The 18,876-nt window shown below is 37.8% G+C and overlaps 1 protein-coding gene and 1 long non-coding RNA gene across 2 annotated transcripts in view; one reads left to right on the forward strand and one right to left on the reverse strand.

Annotated features, from left to right (window-relative positions):
* LRMDA (leucine rich melanocyte differentiation associated) overlaps positions 1-18,876 on the forward strand; it is an 864,553-nt gene that overhangs the window by 825,111 nt on the left and 20,566 nt on the right. The window lies entirely within an intron of this gene.
* LOC132344158 (uncharacterized) lies at positions 7,989-9,253 on the reverse strand. The gene is made up of 2 exons (XR_009493295.1): positions 8,981-9,253; positions 7,989-8,231 (listed from the first exon to the last, which is right to left on the reverse strand). It is a non-coding gene; the product is annotated as an uncharacterized lncRNA (long non-coding RNA).

An 18,876-nucleotide genomic window follows, 5' to 3' on the forward strand; every position in this document is an offset into this window, starting at 1 on the left:
ATTTCAGTTTGCAGTTTTTTGGAGAACAGAAGAGGTGAGTTCTTAGCCATGTTGTATTTTTATGATGAGCTTTGTGCTCTTACAATTTGTTGTTTGGAGTAAATTGCTGTCACTAAACCTTGACTTCGAAAGCATGGATTTTACCATGTTTTGTTCATTTCTAAATCCTCTTCTTCCCCTGAATACTAGGCAGTGTCAGGCATCTTTCCCAACACTGGGTTCTATCCGGGGACTCTTATTTATTTATTTTTAACCACATACCCTCCCAGCTACGTCTATGGCCATATGTGTATTTGGAGCTGGCTTACTCCTTTGGGTGCTATATAAAGGTAGTGAAGTGATAAAAGATAGAGCAATAGGTCAGGAAGTTAAAAAGGAAAGTGGAGACTGTAGAAAACACTCACGAGACCAAACAGTTTAATAAAAGGCACAAACCCTTTGAATTTAATTTCTCAGAATCTCTCAGAAATGAAATCCCACAGCTTGTGAGATGGTCTTTGTATATCTTTGTTTATATTCCAGTCCTAATGTTACAAGGAAAATGAGCATGATCATGCTGGTTGGATGGCTGTAATTCCATGTAATATACTGGTACACCAGTAAAGGATGTTTGAAAGGCTATTTGCTCTTGACACAGTAGCATTTATGTTTATTTTGATTTAGACCAAGTGTTCATTGTCCAGGGTCTCCCAGTATTCGGTTAGTTTAAGGACAACAAAACATAAATAAGACTTATTCCTAGTTATGGATACCAAAAGACTAGAGAGCTGCTATGGTAAAAGTCTTTAAGTCTCAGAACCCCTGAGACACCCAAGAAGAGCCCGCTTTCTCTGTTCAAGTCCATTTCCATGGCCTCTGGCCTACTGAGTGAACACAGTCCCTGAATGACTTGCGCTGGGGTTGGCAGGAGTCCCTCTTGTAGATTACACACAACATTCGGTAATCAGTTATTGAGACAAATTTAGATCAAAATCCTTAGGGCCATTAATAATTAGAGAATATTAAATGTTTGGCTTTATCTTTCAAATCCATTAATAACCAGCGTCAAGTATCTTTACTCTTTTTGAAACAGCATTGAAATAATGCTTTAAGTGAGCTGTATTCAGCCCCACCCTGGTTCTTTGTTTAAAAGCACCAGCACGTGTTTCGTCCATGGCATATTACGGGCAGCCGGAGTCCTGTGCAAGGGCAGCTAGACTAGTCCAATGTCACATCCAATCTTGTGGCACATATATCCTTGTCTTTATAAAAGGCTTTAACCCTGCCTCAAACAATAAAAAAGCACTTGTGAACTGACCACAGAATTTTTCCATCTTTATTTTTCTTACTTGTTTACTTTTCTTAATGTCAGAACCATTTGTATCATGCGCAGGAATGTCTCCCTCAATGCGAGCTTTGGAGGCAAAAAATATTTTTGGAGCGAGTTATGGACCACATTGTTTCCCTCTCTTTGGGTTGTTTATTTTCTTCCAAAATGGTGTAATAACTTTCATTGAGATTAGCTTTAATTATAATTTACGTAAAGGCCTTAAAACAGTATATTCATCTTAATGATAGAATTATAGTGAGTTCTGTTTCTCTTAAAGAGGGATAATGATAACGAATTAGTGTTGGGTTGTTTACAGTTCCACTGTTTGTTAAGGAAGATTTGCTGTGCTTGAGCGAGATTTTGGTCTGAATTGGCAGAGAGGAGAGCAATGCGGCATGCTTAGCTTAAATCCCTAGGAATTTCCCAAACCTTGTTTTTCAAAGTAGAGAATTAGAAGGTAATAAATTTAGTCCAAGCTCAGACATACTTTATACCCCCTTTCGCCGCTTGGTCTTTCTACTTTTGACCCTGTTCCACTGAGTTTCTTCTTCGGGATTGTGGAGCCGGGTAGCCCTGTGTCCTTCCAGAACACCCATCTGACTTGAGAGTCCCTGCAGTAAAGGCCATCCTGGAGTCCTCTGTCGCCTCAGCAAAGGCAGGGCGGACTGTCTCTTTCCTAAGTAATGTAATTTTATAGAACAATTTGTTCCTTGGGGAATAATGTTTTTGATTGCAGGGAATCCTATTAAAAGTACAACTATTACAATCATTTGCTTTTACTTTTACCAGCCTTGCTCATAAACCCTCCATCTGTTCGTTGCTTTAAATAGAGGAACATTATAAGAGATTATCACTCGATCAAGCTGCACGTCTGAATGCTGTGCATTTTCACATATTCATGTGTGCTGAGGAATACAAGAAAGCAAACCACAGATTCGGGATAAAAGGATTTTCATTTTCTGTTTGTTTGTTTTGTGTGTGTGTGTGTGTTTTCCAGCAGGGATGTATCTTGCACATTTTCAAGGGAAAATGTCTTTCTTGTTGCTTCTAAGAAGTAACCTGGCTGTCTTTTCTTGTCTTTGTTAATAGGCAGATCAAAAGCAATCCACAGGGCTCTTTACATCAAAACAATGAGTGTTTGGTAGTTGTTCGTCATAAGAGCAGCCTAAGTCAGATGTGCATTGCTGTCTAATGCCCAGGGTGGACAACACAGAGTCCACTGAGACCCCTCTCTGCTGCCCATACAGCACAGCTGATCCAATGTGACATTCACCATCTGCTTTTCCTAATTCTCTTTCCAAGAAGAAGCCTTTGCTGCAGAAGGCTGTGAGTATGACTTGACTCTGGCCTCTATAACTTGTCTAAATACCATGCTGTAAACTACCATGGCTAAGACCTAGAAAGGGGAAGAACACTGGAGGGGCCCGAGACATGCTGGTTACTTGTTTGTGTGACGGACCATCAGCCTTTGATGAAGCAGTGTGTTATTTCTAGTACATCAGCAAATACTTAGAGGATCTGAAGAACATCCAAAGACAGTCACCTCTCTGAAATGATTATCTTGCTACAAATTTACCTGAAAATTTCTAGCAGTTGTAGTTCTCCTTTGGGTAATTATAATCCTGAATGTTAAGTTGCCACTTTATGAGTGAAGTAGGTAGTGTTATTTGTACATATTAATGTGTTAGCACATGCTGTTTTTTTCTAGAGTAGCATGGAATGTGGCAGTCTAGGACAAGGGAGTTTTCCTAAGAAAGAAGAGAAGATTCTAAGTTTGGAATATGTCTAGGGATGAGTGGCTAAAGTAAGAATGATGTAAGTGGTAATACATGGGATCATGCCAAAGGAGAGCTTGAAGCAGAGCCTGGTGCAGAATTAACGTGTGAACTCTTAGTGGATATGGATATAGGGTGCTGAGGGAATAAGGAAAAGAAAGGGAAAAGACAGTTGATGCCAATTAGAAAATTTGCTGATGTTCAGCACTAAAGTGGTGTTGAGCAGTTTTTTCTCATCAAAATGTAATCATCTTTGATCTGAGACATTTATATATGTTGGATCAGTTCAATTCAGTTCAGTTGCTCAGTCGTGTCTGACTCTTTGCTACCCCATGAACCGCAGCACGCCAGGCCTTCCTGTCCATCACCAACTCCCAGAGTTCACCCAAACTCATGTCCATTGAGTTGGTGATGCCATCCAACCATCTCATCCTCAGTCGTCCCCTTTTCCTCCTGCCCTCAATCTTTCCCAGCATCAAGGTCTTTTCAGATGAGTCAGCTCTTTGCATCAGGTGGCCAAAGTATTGGAGTTTCAGCTTCAACATCAGTCCTTCCAATGAACAACCAGGACTGATATCCTTTAGGATGGACTGGTTGGATCTCCTTGCAGTCCCAGGGACTCTCAAAAGTCTTCTCCAACACTGCAGTTCAAAAGCATCAATTCTTTGGCCTTCAGCTTTCTTTATAGTCCAACTCTCACATCCATACATGACTACTGGGAAAACATTGGATACTAATCCTTTATTGGTTATATCATTTGTAAATACATTCTTCCATTCAGTGTATTGTCTTTTCATTCTGTCAATGGTTTCCTCTGCTGTGCAAAAGCTTTTAAGTTTCATTAGGCCCTATTTGTTTATTTTTGCTTTTGTTTCCTCCACTTTAGGAGACAGATTCAAAAAATAGTTCTCTGATTTATGTCAAAGAATGTTCTGCCCAGGTTTTCCTCTAGGAGATTTATAGTATCTGGTCTTAGATTTTGAGTTTACTTTTGTGTATGGTATTAAAGAATGTTCTAATATAATTCTTTTCCATGCAGTTGTCTAGTTTTCTCAGCACTATTTATTAAACAGACTGTCTTTTCTCCATTGTGTGTTCTTGCCTCCTTTGCTGTAAATTAGTTGACCATAAATGCATGGGTTTATTTCTGGGCTGTCTATTTTGTTCCATTGATCTGTGTCTGTTTTTATGCCAGTACCATACTATTTTGATTCCTGTAGCCTTGTAGTATAGTCTGAAATCAGAGAGCATGATTCCTTCAGCTCCATTCTTCTTTCTCAAGGTTGTTTTGGCTATTTGAGATGTTTTGTGTTTCCATACAAATTTTAAAATTGTTCTAATTTTGTAAAAAAAAATTCATTTGGGATTTTGATAGGGATTGCATTAAATATGTAAATTGCCTTGGTAGTATGGTCATTTTAACAGTATTAATTCTTCTAGTTCATGAACGCAGCATATCTTTCCATCCGTTTGCATCATCTTCAATTTCTTTCATCAGTGTCTTAATATTTTTCCATACATAGGTCTATTACCTCTTTAGGTAGATTTATTCCTAGATATTTTATTCTTTAGATACAATTGTAAATGGGGTTGTTTCCTTAATTTCTCTTTCTGATGATTAATTCTTAGTGTGTAGAAATGCAACAGATTTCTATACATTAACTTTGTATCCTGCAACGTTACTGAATTCATTAATGAGCTCTAGTAGTTTTCTGGTGGTGGCATGTTCAGGGTTTTCTATCTATAGTATGATGTCATCTATGAACAATTGTAGTTTTACTTCCTCCTTTCCAACTTGGGTTCCTCTTCTTTCTTTTTAGTACTTTGATTTTTAATATTTCTGCTACTTCCCTGGTGACTCAGATGGTAAAGTATCTTCCTGCAATGCAGGAGACCCAGGTTCGATCCCTGGGTTGGGCAGATCCCCTGGAGAAGAAAATGGCAACCCACTCCAGTATTGTTGCCTGGAAAATTCTCTGACAGGAGCCTGGCATGGGGTTGTAGTCCATGGAGTTGCAAAGAGTCAGACACGACAGCAGCTAACACAACACAATACACTATTTAACTCAGTCTTTCATTAAAAAAAAAAAAATGTACTCTAACTTTTACCCTATATTTAAAGTTTCTCAGACTATCTATTATAGCATAATTGCTAGAAAAAAATTGTCCTGGGCTTGCAATAACTTATTTAAAACAATAACAACATTTCTAAAATATTTTAACTAATTAATTGGCTTATCAAAAAGAGTTGTCAAAAGTCATCCTAAATAGCCTGTAAAGTGTGTATGTGTGAGAGAGAGAGAAAGAGAGAAAGAGACTTTAGAATCTGTGTAGAGAACTCCTATACTAACATTGTAAATAGCTTTCTAACTTGCCTGTGAGCTCCACCATAAGTCAGCTTTTACTCACATTACAGTGCTACATAGAAAAATGTATCTGTATCATACCTAATTAATTAATATCTACTTTGTGCCTTCTTTCTTTTCTTACAAAACAGTTACCTACTTTCTGTGACTTGCTTAGGCTGTGGTGTCACAGAATCATGATGTTTTTGGTTTTCCCCCATCTATAACCTTTGAGACCTAATTTGAACTAGCAAGATCGTTGTTTAAAGTATAAAGTATAGAGCATTTTTGTTTCAATTAGGTGATACCATTTTTGCTAAGTGAAAAATAATACATGAGTTATTTCAGAAAGTTAATAGATAAAACTAAGTTTCACCAATAGACTATCCATATTTACCTGTTTACAAACTTTCATTCCCAACTTCCATATTTGCCTATTTGTATATAAAGACAGTCTTCCAAAAAACTCCATTATCTGCAGAGCCATAGTATATAATCCACTTTCTGTAGCCACATTAACTTTCTCTATGTTGCTCAAACATAATAAATGTAGGAGCATGCCTCCAAATGAAATACTCTCCTCTCCCTCCTTTAAAACTTTACTTGATATACCCAACTGAGAATGATACATTGTCAAAGAATTGCTACCCTGTGAAAGGTTTGCACTTAAATAGTCCATGCATTCCTTGAAGTTTAAAGAGGTTAGGATGGTGGTGGAGGTTACTATCATGAGAGTCAGTGTAGATATCTTCACAAATCAGGCTTAACTACTGCCTAACAAATTAAATGTAACTGAAAAACAAATTAGAATCTTGACACCAATTTATTAGCCAGGCTTATAGGTTTACACTACAAATATTTTATGTGTCATATAGGATATTGACTTATCATATATTAAAATGGATTTTGCAACCCTGTTTCGGCAGTTTGGTTAGTGGACCACTTAGTGGGCAATATTATATTCCTGGGTTCTTTCATACATGTTTTATTCATACACATGTGCATAAACACATATGCATATTATAAACATATAGATGTTTTTCCTAGAATTATTTTATGATATAACATTTAATCAAGCACAACACCTATTTTATTAAAGTACCGTAGTCAAGAAACTAGGCACACATATGGAGGACATTTGTGAGTGAAAACTGGGCTTAATTATTGAATTTAAAAACCCTAACATTTGCATGTACTTATTTCCTCCCACCCCTACTGGATCACTGATTTCTCTAGAAATATTTTCTGAGTTATTCCATAGTTCAGGTTGCCCTCTCTGGTTTTGAAACTGACTTCAAAACCTATGCTTATCCCTGTGGCGGATTCGTGTTGATATATGGCAGAACCAATACTATATTGTAAAGTTAAAAAACAAAATAAAATATTAAAAAATAAAAAATAAAACCTATGCTAATCCATATCCAGAAGGACACACTTGGGGATGCACTCACTCCAAAGATGTTTGTTGGGCACCTTCAAAATCCTAGAGATTAGAAATATAAAAGTAGTAAGAGTTTGGCTTGCTTCTGGATAACTTTTATCTGGAGGAGACTGATATCAGTTCAGTTCAGTCACTCAGTTGTGTCCAACTCTTTGTGACCCCATGGACTGCAGCACACCAGACCTCCCTGTCCATCACCAACTCCTGGAGACTGATATACACATAAATAATCATGATATGCTCTGATGGGCACAAAGTTAAAGATTGCACCAAAGAACTACATGAATTAAGGCCCAGAAATGACAGTGAGAAATTAATTCCAAATGTAACCATATTCCAACCACGTCTACAGTTAACATCTTGATCCCAGCTGCTGTCATTTCTTACCTGCATCATTCATCCCGACTCCACTGCTCACCAGTCTCCTAATTCCACTCTTGCCTTTCTACAATCTATTCTTAACAGAAAGTCAGTGCAATCCTTTAAAAAATGTGAAATCATAATCTGTATCTCCCCTACCCATGGTTTCCCATCTCATTTAGAGTAAGAGCCACAGTCCTTACAAGACCCTATATGGCCTGGTATGATCTGTTCTAGAGAAATCAATGTCCCAATAGCTTTGAGAATGAAGTAGAAATAAATGCAAATATCATTCCCTGTCACTCCCCATGCATTCTCTTTACTTCAACCGTGCTGGCCAGTACTGGACTTTGTACTTGCCATTCAGGTCTTTTCTCAAATGTCACCTCCTTAGAGAGGCCTTCTGAGACCACTCTATCTGAAGTAGCATTCCCGCCCCCATCTCACTCCACTTACCCTGCTTAGTTTTCCTCTGCTGCACTTGTCACCACTTGACATATTATATATTTATGGAAGCGGGTATTTTTCGTCCAAACAAAGGGAAGGACTTGGTTTGTTCTGGGCTAAAAGATACCTTGCATAATTGTTTTATGAATGAATGAAAGAATGCTTCCAATTCACAGAAGTCTGTTAGGCTGTGTTTACAGACATATTGTTGCAAATTAAACAGGATGAGTCTCTTTCATCAAAGAGATTTTCACTTGAAAAATCCACCCTCCCCCTTTCTTTATCCTGGATGAAGCAAACAAACTACTTCATTCTGTTTTAGAACAATGTAGATTGTGGAAACATGAAAAATGGGCAGTGGAAATGGGTTAACAAGCAAATGGGAAGGGAAGGTTCTTGTCAGGAAGCAGAGTGACAAGATGATGTGCAACTTGACCTTGGATGGATTTGAGAAGGTCTGCGTTATAGCGGCTTCTCTAGTTACACCTCAAGCAACCAGCAGGCTGTATGAATTTGGTTGTGGACACTGGCTGTCTCTATCAGAGGCTGTATACCTGGAGATAGAAAAACTTGTCATTCACTCAGCTAAAATTTTCAAACAGAATCTAATCTTTATTCTCAGTGTATAATTCTTATATATTTTTTTTTTGTTGTTATTCAGTCCCTAAGTCATGTCTGACTCTTTGCAACCCCATGGACTGCATGCAGCATGCCAGGCTTCCCTGTCCTTCACTCTCTCCCAGAGTTTGTTCAAACTCATGTCCATTGATTCAGTTCTGATATATACTCACATATGTATATATATATATGTGTGTGTGTGTATATATATATGTTCTTAAATATACGTATGCTGCTACAGTTAAGTCGCTTCAGTCATGTCTGACTCTGTGCGACCCCAGAGATGGCAGCCCACCAGGCTCCCCCGTCCCTGGGATTCTCCAGGCGAGAACACTGGAGTGGGTTGCCATTGCCTTCTCCAATTCATGAAAGTGAAAAGTGAAAGTGAAGTCGTGTCTGACTCTTAGCGACCCCATGGACTGCAGCTTACCAGGCTCCTCTGTCCGTGGGATTTGCCACGCAAGAGTACTGGAATGGGTTGCCATTGTGTATATATATATATGTTATATATACTTATATAATTCCTACATATTATATATACATATTATATTCTTAGTATATAGTTCTTATATATGAAATGAGATTTAAAGATAAATTCAAAGGGAGAGTAATATTATTTATAAAACAAACTCTTGTCAGACATAATTAAATTATTATTTATCCACCATGAATAGAACTAACTTACTTTAACTTTGTAGCTTTGCATCACAATCTTCTCAAAACTTCAGATAGGTGACTGTAAATTAATGAGGTATTTTTCCTGTCAGGAATGAAGTTTAGAATTTTATGAATCTAATTCAGTTCAGTTCAGTTCAGTTTAGTCGCTCAGTCGTGTCTGACTCTTTGCAACCCCATGAATCACAGCACACCAGGCCTCCCTGTCCATCACCAACTCCTGGAGTTCACTCAGACTCATGTCCATCGAGTCAGTGATGCCATCCAGCCATCTCATCCTCTGTCGTCCCCTTCTCCTCCTGCCCCCAATCCCTCCCAGCATCAGAGTCTTTTCCAATGAGTCAACTCTTCCCATGAGGTGGCCAAAGTACTGGAGTTTCAGCTGTAGCATCAATCCTTCCAAAGAACACCCAGGGCTGATCTCCTTTAGAATGGACTGGTTGGATCTCCTTGCAGTCCAAGGGACTCTCAAGAGTCTTCTCCAACACCACAGTTCAGAAGCATCAATTCTTCGGCGCTCAGCTTTCTTCACAGTCCAACTCTCACATCCATACATGACCACAGGAAAAACCATAGCCTTGACTAGACGAACCTTTGTTGGCAAGGTAATGTCTCTGCTTTTCAATATGCTATCTAGGTTGGTCATAACTTTCCTTCCAAGGAGGAAGCATCTTTTAATTTCATGGCTGCAGTCACCATCTGCAGTGATTTTGGAGCCCCCCAAAAATAAAGTCTGACACTGTTTCCACTGTTTCCCCATCTATTTCCCATGAAGTGATGGGACCAGATGCCATGATCTTCGTTTTCTGAATGTTGAGCTTTAAGCCAACTTTTTCACTCTAATTAGGTAATGATAATTATCACTTATGCAAATACTATAAAAACATTTTATAGCTATCAATTAATTTAATCATGCAACAACTCCATCAGGTCAGTGCTCTCATCCCCATTTTAAAAATAAGGAAAGTAAGGCCCTGAAAGGCTCAGTCACGAGACTGGGTCACACACAGGTGAAAGTAGTAGTCGCTCAGTCATAGCCCACTCTTTGCGACCCCATGGACTACATGTAGCCTACTAGGCTCCTTTATCCTTGGAATTCTCCAGGCAAGAATACTTGGAGTGGGTAGCCATTCCCTTCTTGCCTAGAGAATTCCATGGACAGAGGAGTCTGGCAGGCTACAGTCCATGGGGTCACAAAGAGTCAGACACAACTGAGTTACTAACAGTTTCACATACAGGTAGTAGCTGTGAATTCCATGATGTTAATTCAAGCTCTCTAGGCCCAAAGTCCATGCTCTTCTTCACTGCAATATCTCAGTGGAAGACATTCTCTTACTTTGTAAAATTCACATTTTTCTGATGATGGAGATGCTGCTCAAAACATGTTTGAAAGTCCTCTTTTGGAACAAATCTTAAAAGTCTCTTACAAATCATTCATAAAATGAGGCTTAGGGTGAGCAAAAAGAAAAAAAAATATAGCATTCCGTAACTCTGTGACCCAATTCATTCCCTGAAATAAGTTTTTAAAAAGTACACTATAAATAAACCCAAGATACCTTCAAATGAAAAACATTTTCTATGATTTAAGATTTTTTTGAAGCCCTTCTATGAACACTTAGCATAGTGACTTTAAAGAATTAATTGCCTGGAAAGCTCACATCCTGGTTTCTGCTTTCAGTCAGGAAATCATTAGTTATGTTGAAAATCTGGGAAAATTCCATCTTAGTGGATGGTTATGAATGGTGCCCCAGAACCTAGAGGCCAGCTTCTCCTTCTGTTCTGCTCCCTGCTTTGCTCCTTTGTCTGGCTTTCACTTCCCTGCCAGGTAGGGGAGGAAATGAAACTGTCCAAAGGCAGCTGAAGTGGATCACCACTGAAGGTAAAGGGGACTACAGCGTTTCTTCAGACGTGAAATTTAGTGACTTTGTGAGATACGATGCATATGAAAGTGCTTTGCAAAATACAGTGATACCTAAGTATAAATAACTATATGGTAAACTTAAAAACTCTGAAGGCATTTTCAAAAAGGAAGTCTTGGAAATGTTTTAGGTGATCGATTTCATTCCTGGAGTCAGAGCAGTCTCTCAAGTTGGATACTTTGAAACAGACCAAAGCACAATATCTGCATCATTCCTAGAGTGGGGACTCTAAAGTTGGTCACCTTTTTATAGCTGAGTCTGGTATACTCAGTTATCTACTGCTTGTTAGCTAGACCAATGTGTTTTTCTAGGTAATCACTCAGAAATCTGTCTTTCCCCTCTTGCTTCCAACATATTTCATCTGTTGTTATCTCTCTGACCCCTAGACTCCTTGTATGTCTGACATCAATGCCACTTCTAATTTTGATCGTTCATTCTCCTTTAGTTTTACTAATTTCCCAGACATTCCTTCTGGCTTGAGTCGTCTACCTTGGGCTTTGACACTTCTACCCAGACCTTTACTTTCTTTAAACCTTTGATGTCCCCAGTTACCTTGGGTAAGAAATTTCATTTTAGACTCCTGTAATCCCAACCCTGACTAGGTCATACCCCTTGGGGAAGATCGGAGGGAATTTGGACATCACTTATTTGATGTATATTTAAAAATCCTTAATCTTGTCAACACTCAATACTGGCTTACTTTACAACTAAAAATCCTAAACTGTGGCTTGAAGCTAGCCTCATTATTTCAGGCTAAGTTTTATCTCTGATGGTTTCTCTTATCTTTACATTTCCCCCATTTAGCTATTAAAGCAATTCCCAGTGGTTTTTAGTTCTCTCTAAAATTGTTTTCCTCTTCTACGCTGTTTGGCAGAAACTGGGAAAGACTATGGCCTTTTGTTCATCAGTGCCTGTATTTGCTTCTAATTATAAAGCGCTATTTCTCACCACCTAAGGAGGACTGAGAACTTGTGCTTGTATATATGTATGCACATACATGTGTATTTATATACTTAATCTCTTCTTTTTATACAAATAGTTTCACATGCAATGTCCTGCACTTTCTTTTTTTTTTTCACCTAACATCCCTAAAGAACAAAATGGGTGATAGTCAGTTTTATGTGACAACTCGACGGGCTGAAAGTGCCCATGTTAAATGCTATTTCTGGATGTCTCTTTGAGGGTGTTTCTGGATAAGATTAGCGTTTGAGTTGGTGGACTCTGAAAGTAGATTTCCCTTCCCAATGTGGGTGGGCATACTCCGATCTATTGAGAACCTAAATAACACAAAAGGCAGAAGGAGGAATTTGCCTCTTTTATTTCTGCCTCACTACTTAAGCTGGACATCACATCTTATCTTGTGCCCTTGGATTGAGCTTTACACCATTGGTTCTTCTAGTTCTGAGACCTTTGGATTTAGGCTGAATTACAGCACCTGCTTTTCTGGGTCTCCATGGCAAAGTTTGAACTTCTCTAGCTCCATAATCACATTAATCAATTCTTCATGATAAATATTTATCTATATCAACATCTTATTGATTCTGTGTCTCTGGAGAACCCTAATACAGATGGTATAGTATTGCTGAAAGACACATTAAATCAAGAAGATATGATCATGCATGCTTATATGTCTATCAGAATAGAGCCACATATTAAAAAAAACTGCTAGAACAATATGGAGGGGAGGAAAAATAAGCAATTTTGGTTGGAAACTTGTAGGCATACGTTCTTCAGTGTGTTTCAAGTCTTAGTAAAATTTTTAAGATTTAGTAACTCTGTAAGTTTAAGTGCTTCACAGTTACACAGACATCATTTGTCAGGATAACTATTTACATTGTTTCTCCACGTACGTGTTTTGTGGGTTTGAAAATTAAATTTTTAATTTTAACTCATTTGAGTGCAGTGGTTTGTGATGGCACTTTCTGAGACAGTGGCTCAGTGGAGGAAACCTCTTGCTTGGCCATTTAGGTCACCTGATCTGTCTCTACTGGATTTGTCCTCACAGGGTCGTGTTCAAACTGTCGTGTGCTCCTCCTTCTCTGGAGGACCTTGCAGCCAGAAATAAATGTAGTTCTTCCTATCACTGAGAAGCAGCTGAGGATTTTTTACAAAGTTTGAAAACCAACTAGAGTGATTGGTAGCACAAAGCAGTAGTTATGCTGAATTTTAAAAAGAAACGTCAATATGTTTAAATAGTTAACTTTTCAGATATTATCATTATAAGGTAGTAGCATGTGCAGATCTGAAATGATTGAAGCTTAACACTGCAGAAAGACTCTTGGGACTCCCTTAATATTCTAGATATAAACACTTTAATGTGTTTACAGATCATCTTTTGAGAGTCTTTGGCTTACCTTTTTCCTTTATTGTCTTTTGATGTGATCAAATTCCTTAGTGTTTATAAAATATATGTACTGGAGAGTGCCAGGCCTGTGATGTATTTGATGAAATTCTTCAATATCTTGAAATCATGAAGTTATCCTATATTTTCTGTAAAACCTATAAAATTTTGTCTTTCACATTTAGGTATTGTATCCATCCAGAATTTCCCACGTAATGGTGCAATTTGGGATAGAATTAAACTTTTTGACTACATGGCTAGCTTATTGTTCCACTTTAAATGTTCCTTCCTTTTCAGAACCATCTGTGGCATTACCAAATTTGTGTATATATGTGGAGTTATTTCTGGGCTCTGTTTTATTCAACATGGGTAATTACCTTCTCTTGTGCCAATATTACCGTATACTAATTTTCCACTTGCTATAGCTGTGTGATTTTTTTTCTCCTTCCTTTTCCTCCTCCCTCTTTCCTCCTTCCTTCCTTTCCTTCCTTCCTTCTCTCTATTCTTCTTTTCTTCCTTCCATCCAATGATCTTCCACCTTCCTTCCTTTCCTCAGTCTTATTGAGGTCTGATTTACATACAATAAACAATTCATGAGTTCATTTTAAGTTTAGAGTTCATTTAAAGTTTAGATGAATTGTGCCAAATTCATGAACCTGTATATTCACAATGCCAATCAAGATATAAAACATTCTCATTACCCCTAAAAGTTCCCTTATACTCCTTTACAGCCAGAACCCCCAACCCTACTCAATGACTCGTTTATTTTTGTCATTATAGATTAGTTTTGCTTTTTTCATGAACTTAATATAAATGGGGTCATGTAGTTCGCAAAAAGTTGGACATGACTGGGTGACTGAATAACAACAACAAATGTACTTATTTTGTGTCCGGGTTAATTTGCTTAGTATTATATTCCTGAAATGTACCTACACTGTCACTTTTCATTCCTGAATGGCATTCCAGTATATGAAGATACAACAATACCACAATTTGCATCTCCATTTTCCTTGGTGGATGTTTGCCTTTTACCAAGCTTGGGGGTATTTTTTCTTATTCTTGGATACAATATAAAATTCGCCATTTTAGCCATTTTTCAGTGTATAATTTAGTGGTATTAAGTACACTCACCATCTTGTGCAACCCTTGTCACTCCATTTACAGAACTGTTTTTTACCACGCTGAACAGAAATCCCAAAGCTATTAAACAATAACTCCCTATTTCTTCCTTCCCCAGCCTCCAGTAAATTCATTACACTTTCTGTCTCTGTGAATGCGCTTATTCTACATACATCAAGTGGAATCATTAGCGTATATATCTATCCTTTTTGTGTCTGGCTTATTTCACTTAGCATAATATTTTCAAGGGTCATCCATGTTTTAGCTGTATTAGAATTTTATTCCTTTCCTTTGTACAGATGAATAATATCTCATTGTATGTATATCTCACATTTAGTTTATTTGTTCATCTTGCTGGATATGTGCATCGCTGTGCCCTTTTGGCTGTTGAGCTTGATGCTGCTATGAACATGGATGTACACGTATCTGTTGAGGTCTCTGCTTTCGGTTCTGTTGGATATATAGCTGAAAGTGAGATGACCACACCGTAAGGTAGTTCTGTTGCTTAAGGTTTTGAGGATTTGCCACGCTGTTTTCAAAAGAGTTGCACCGTTTCCAACCACGATACATAAGGGTTCCAATCTCTGGTGTTTTGTTTGTTTGTTTGTTTTTTGGTTTATAATACCCGTTTAGTGGTATGAAGCGGTATCTCATTGTGATTTTGATTTGCATTTCCCTTATGACTTGGGACGCTAAGCACCTTTTCATGTGCTTGTTGGCCATTCACATATCTTCTTTGGAAAAATGTCTGTTCACGTCCTTTGCCAATATTTTATTGGGGTTTTATTTTCTCATTTATTTTGAGTTGTAGTATTTCTTTATATATTCTGGATCCTAATCCCTTACCAGATACATGATTTACAGACATTTTATCCCAGTCTGTAGGTTGCCTTATCACACCTTTGATAGTGTCCTTTGTTTCACAAAAGTGTTACATTTTGGTGAAGTCCAGTTTACCTGTTTTTGTTGTTGTTGCCTTTGGTGTCATATCCAGGAAATTATTGCCAAATTCAATATTTTAAAGATTCTCCTTAATGTTTTCTTCTAAGACTTCTATAATTTTAGCTCTTTCTTTACATCTTTGATATATTTTTTGTTAATTTTTGTATATAATAGTAAGGATCCAATTTCATTCTTTCACATATGAATATCCAGTTTTCCTATAGCCATTTTTTGAAGAAACTATTTAAAAGGAACTGTCACCCTTGTTGAGAATCAATTGACCACACATGTGAGGGTTTACTTCAGACCCTCTCTTCTGTTGCATTGCCGAATATGTCAGTTTTTGTGTCAGTACCACACTGGTTGATTATTATTACTTTTGGTAAACAACTGCATAATTGCTGGGTTATATGCTAAGAGTATGTTTCAGTTTGGTTAGGTTCAGTCACTCAGTCACGTCCGACTCTTTGCAACCCTATGAAGCGCAGCATGCCAGGCCTCCCTGTCCATCACCATCTCTCGGAGTCCACTCAGACTCACATCCATCGAGTCGGTGATACCATCCAGCCATCTCATCCTCTGTCGTCCCCTTCTCCTCCTGCCCCCAATCCCTCCCAGCATCAGACTCTTTTCCAATGAGTCAGCTCTTCGCATGAGGTGGCCAAAGTACTGGAGTTTCAGCTTTAGCATCATTCCTTCCAAAGAACACCCAGGGCTGGTCTCCTTCAGAATGGACTGGTTGGATCTCCTTGCAGTCCAAGGGACTCTCAAGAGTCTTCTCCAACACCACAGTTCAAAAGCATCAATTCTTTGGCACTCAGCTTTCTTCACAGTCCAACTCTCACATCCGTACATGACCACTGGAAAAACCATAGCCTTGACTAGACGGACCTTTGTTGGCAAAGTAATGTCTCTGGTTTTCAATATGCTATCTAGGTTGGTCATAACTTTCCTTCCAAGGAGTAAGCATCTTTTAATTTCATGGCTGAAGTCACCATCTGCAGTGATTTTGGAGCCCAAAAAAACAAAGTTTGACACTGTTTCCATTGTTTCCCCATCTATTTCCCATGAAGTGATGGGACCAGATGCCATGATCTTCGTTTTCTGAATGTTGAGCTTTAAGCCAACTTTTTCACTCTCCACTTTCACCTTCATCAAGAGGCTTTTTAGTTCCTCTTCACTTTCTGCCATAAGGGTGGTGTCATCTGCATATCTGAGGTTATTGATATTTCTCCTGGCAATCTTGATTCCAGATTGTGCTTCTTCCAGCCCAGCGTTTCTCATGATGTACTCTGCATATAAGTTAAATAAGCAGGTAACAATATACAGCCTTGACGTACTCCTTTTCCTATTTGGAACCAGTCTGTTTTTCCATGTCCAGTTCTAACTGTTGTTTCCTGACCTCCATATAGGTTTCTCAAGAGGTAGGTCAGGTGGTCTGGTATTCCCATCTCTTTCAGAATTTTCCACAGTTTATTGTGATCCACACAGTCAAAAGCTTTGGCATAGTCAGTAAAGCAGAAATAGATGTTTTTCTGGAACTCTCTTGCTTTTTCAATGATGCAGCGGATGTTGGCAATTTGATCTCTGGTTCCTCTGCCTTTTCTAAAACCTTTAGCTTCGTTTAAAACTTCTAAATAATTTCCAAAGAAGTTGTATCATTTCATACTCTCAGCAGCAATGTATGAAAGTTCAGTTATTATATATATAAGCAAACATTTAGTATTAACGGTCTTTTAAAATTTTAGCCATTATATTTCAAATGTAGTGTTAGAGTATTGTGATTTTATTTGCATTTCCCTGATGATAAGTAATTTTCAGCATGTTTTCATGTACTTGTTGGACATTCATAACTCTTCTTTCATGAAATATCTGTTCAAATCTTTTAATTGGCTGTGTGTCTTGTTATGATAAAGTTGTAAGAATTCTCTATATATTCTTGATACAAGTCTTAGTCAGGTGTGTGTATTGCAAATATTTTCTCCCAATCAGTTGTGCCTTTTTGATTTCTTAACAGCATCTTTCAAACAACTTTAATTTTTTTTCTCATTTTAGAAATAATTTCATACCTACAAAAATTTGCCCAAAAATAACACAAAGTATTCCATTATTACTTTGTTATTTTCTCCCTTTCAGTTACTTTGAGTGACTTTTTCTTTCCTAGTTTGATAATACGGGAATTTTTATCATTGACTTCTAAGCTGTCTTCTAAATAAAAGCATTTAAAGCAACACATTTCTTCCTAATTACTGTTTTAGCTTCATCCTCACATTTCAACATGTAATGATTTTAGGTCATTCCTTTAAAAATATTTATAATAGTAATTATAATTATCCAAGAAAAAAACCAGGAGTATATCTGTGTAAAAGGCCTAAAAAAGGAGGAAGTTATTTTAAGAATAAAATGAAAGCAACTGGAAACTCCAGGGAAAATGTAAAACATTTAGAAAATGGCATTCCTTTGTTCTATATTGAACCATAGTTACGTAATCAAAATTATTTAAACAATAATAAAGGTCCTTACAAGTGAAGCTTTCTTCCATTATTTACTTCTGCTGCTGCTGCTAGGAAACTTTTTTTTACTAAGGTAATTACTAACGTCATTAAGGTTCTTCAGGATGCAATTAAATGCTGATCTCTCTTCATGAATGTACCTTCTATGTGGTGAATCCTTTGTAAGTCCACTCTTAAAAAATATGTATTTATTTATTTGGCTGGGTCTTAGTTGTGGCACTCAGATCTTTGATTTTTTGTGTGTGGTGTTTGGAATGTTTAGTTGCAGCATATGAGATCTTCTTTTTTTTTTTTCTAGTTGCAGGATACTTAGCTATGGCATATGGGATCTAGTTCCCTGATCAGAGATTGAACCCAGGCTCCCTGCATTGGGATTGCAGAGTCTTAGCCATTGGACCACCAGGGGAGTCCCTGTAGGTCCATTCTTGTTCAGCTTGAGAACATACTTTTTTTGTTATACATAGATTATTATATATATTCCACTGATTCTGATAATTTCTTCGGGATTGTCAATTATAGCATCTTACAAACCAATAATTTAACTCAATAATACCTTAACTCAATAATTGTACTTTTCACCTTTTTAGTTTACTTGTCCAGCTACTGTCTTTTCCACGATCCTGTAACTCATTCGTTGTATAAACAGTATGATTCAGTTCTGGATTTCCAAAACTTAGCCCACCATCAGGCACATTGTAACTGCTCATGCTTACTAAATGAATTAATCTGAAGAAACTTGATCTGGTTATTATGAGAACATGTTACTTTTTGGCTGTTTCCTCAAGAAAAGAGAAAAAAGAAAAGAGTGAGAGAAGATGTGATTGAAGAGGAAAGGAGAATACTGAACACATTTAATAGATGTCCCCTCTCTAAAGCACTTAAGCAGCAGCAAGCATACCCTTGGAGCATGTCTGATGATATTTCAGAGCCTCTCTTCACAGATCACCTTGCAATCCCAGGTCACAAGGTGGGAGCTGCCAGCAGTCCTGGTATTAAACCACTGCACTGGCTTCCAGTCCTCCTTTAAGTGAGGTGGCTTGTGGTGGACTAGCCTAGGGTAACTATGCCAACT

Source organism: Bos taurus, chromosome 28, assembly GCF_002263795.3.
Source record: "Bos taurus isolate L1 Dominette 01449 registration number 42190680 breed Hereford chromosome 28, ARS-UCD2.0, whole genome shotgun sequence".
Classification (NCBI taxonomy): domain Eukaryota; kingdom Metazoa; phylum Chordata; class Mammalia; order Artiodactyla; family Bovidae; genus Bos; species Bos taurus.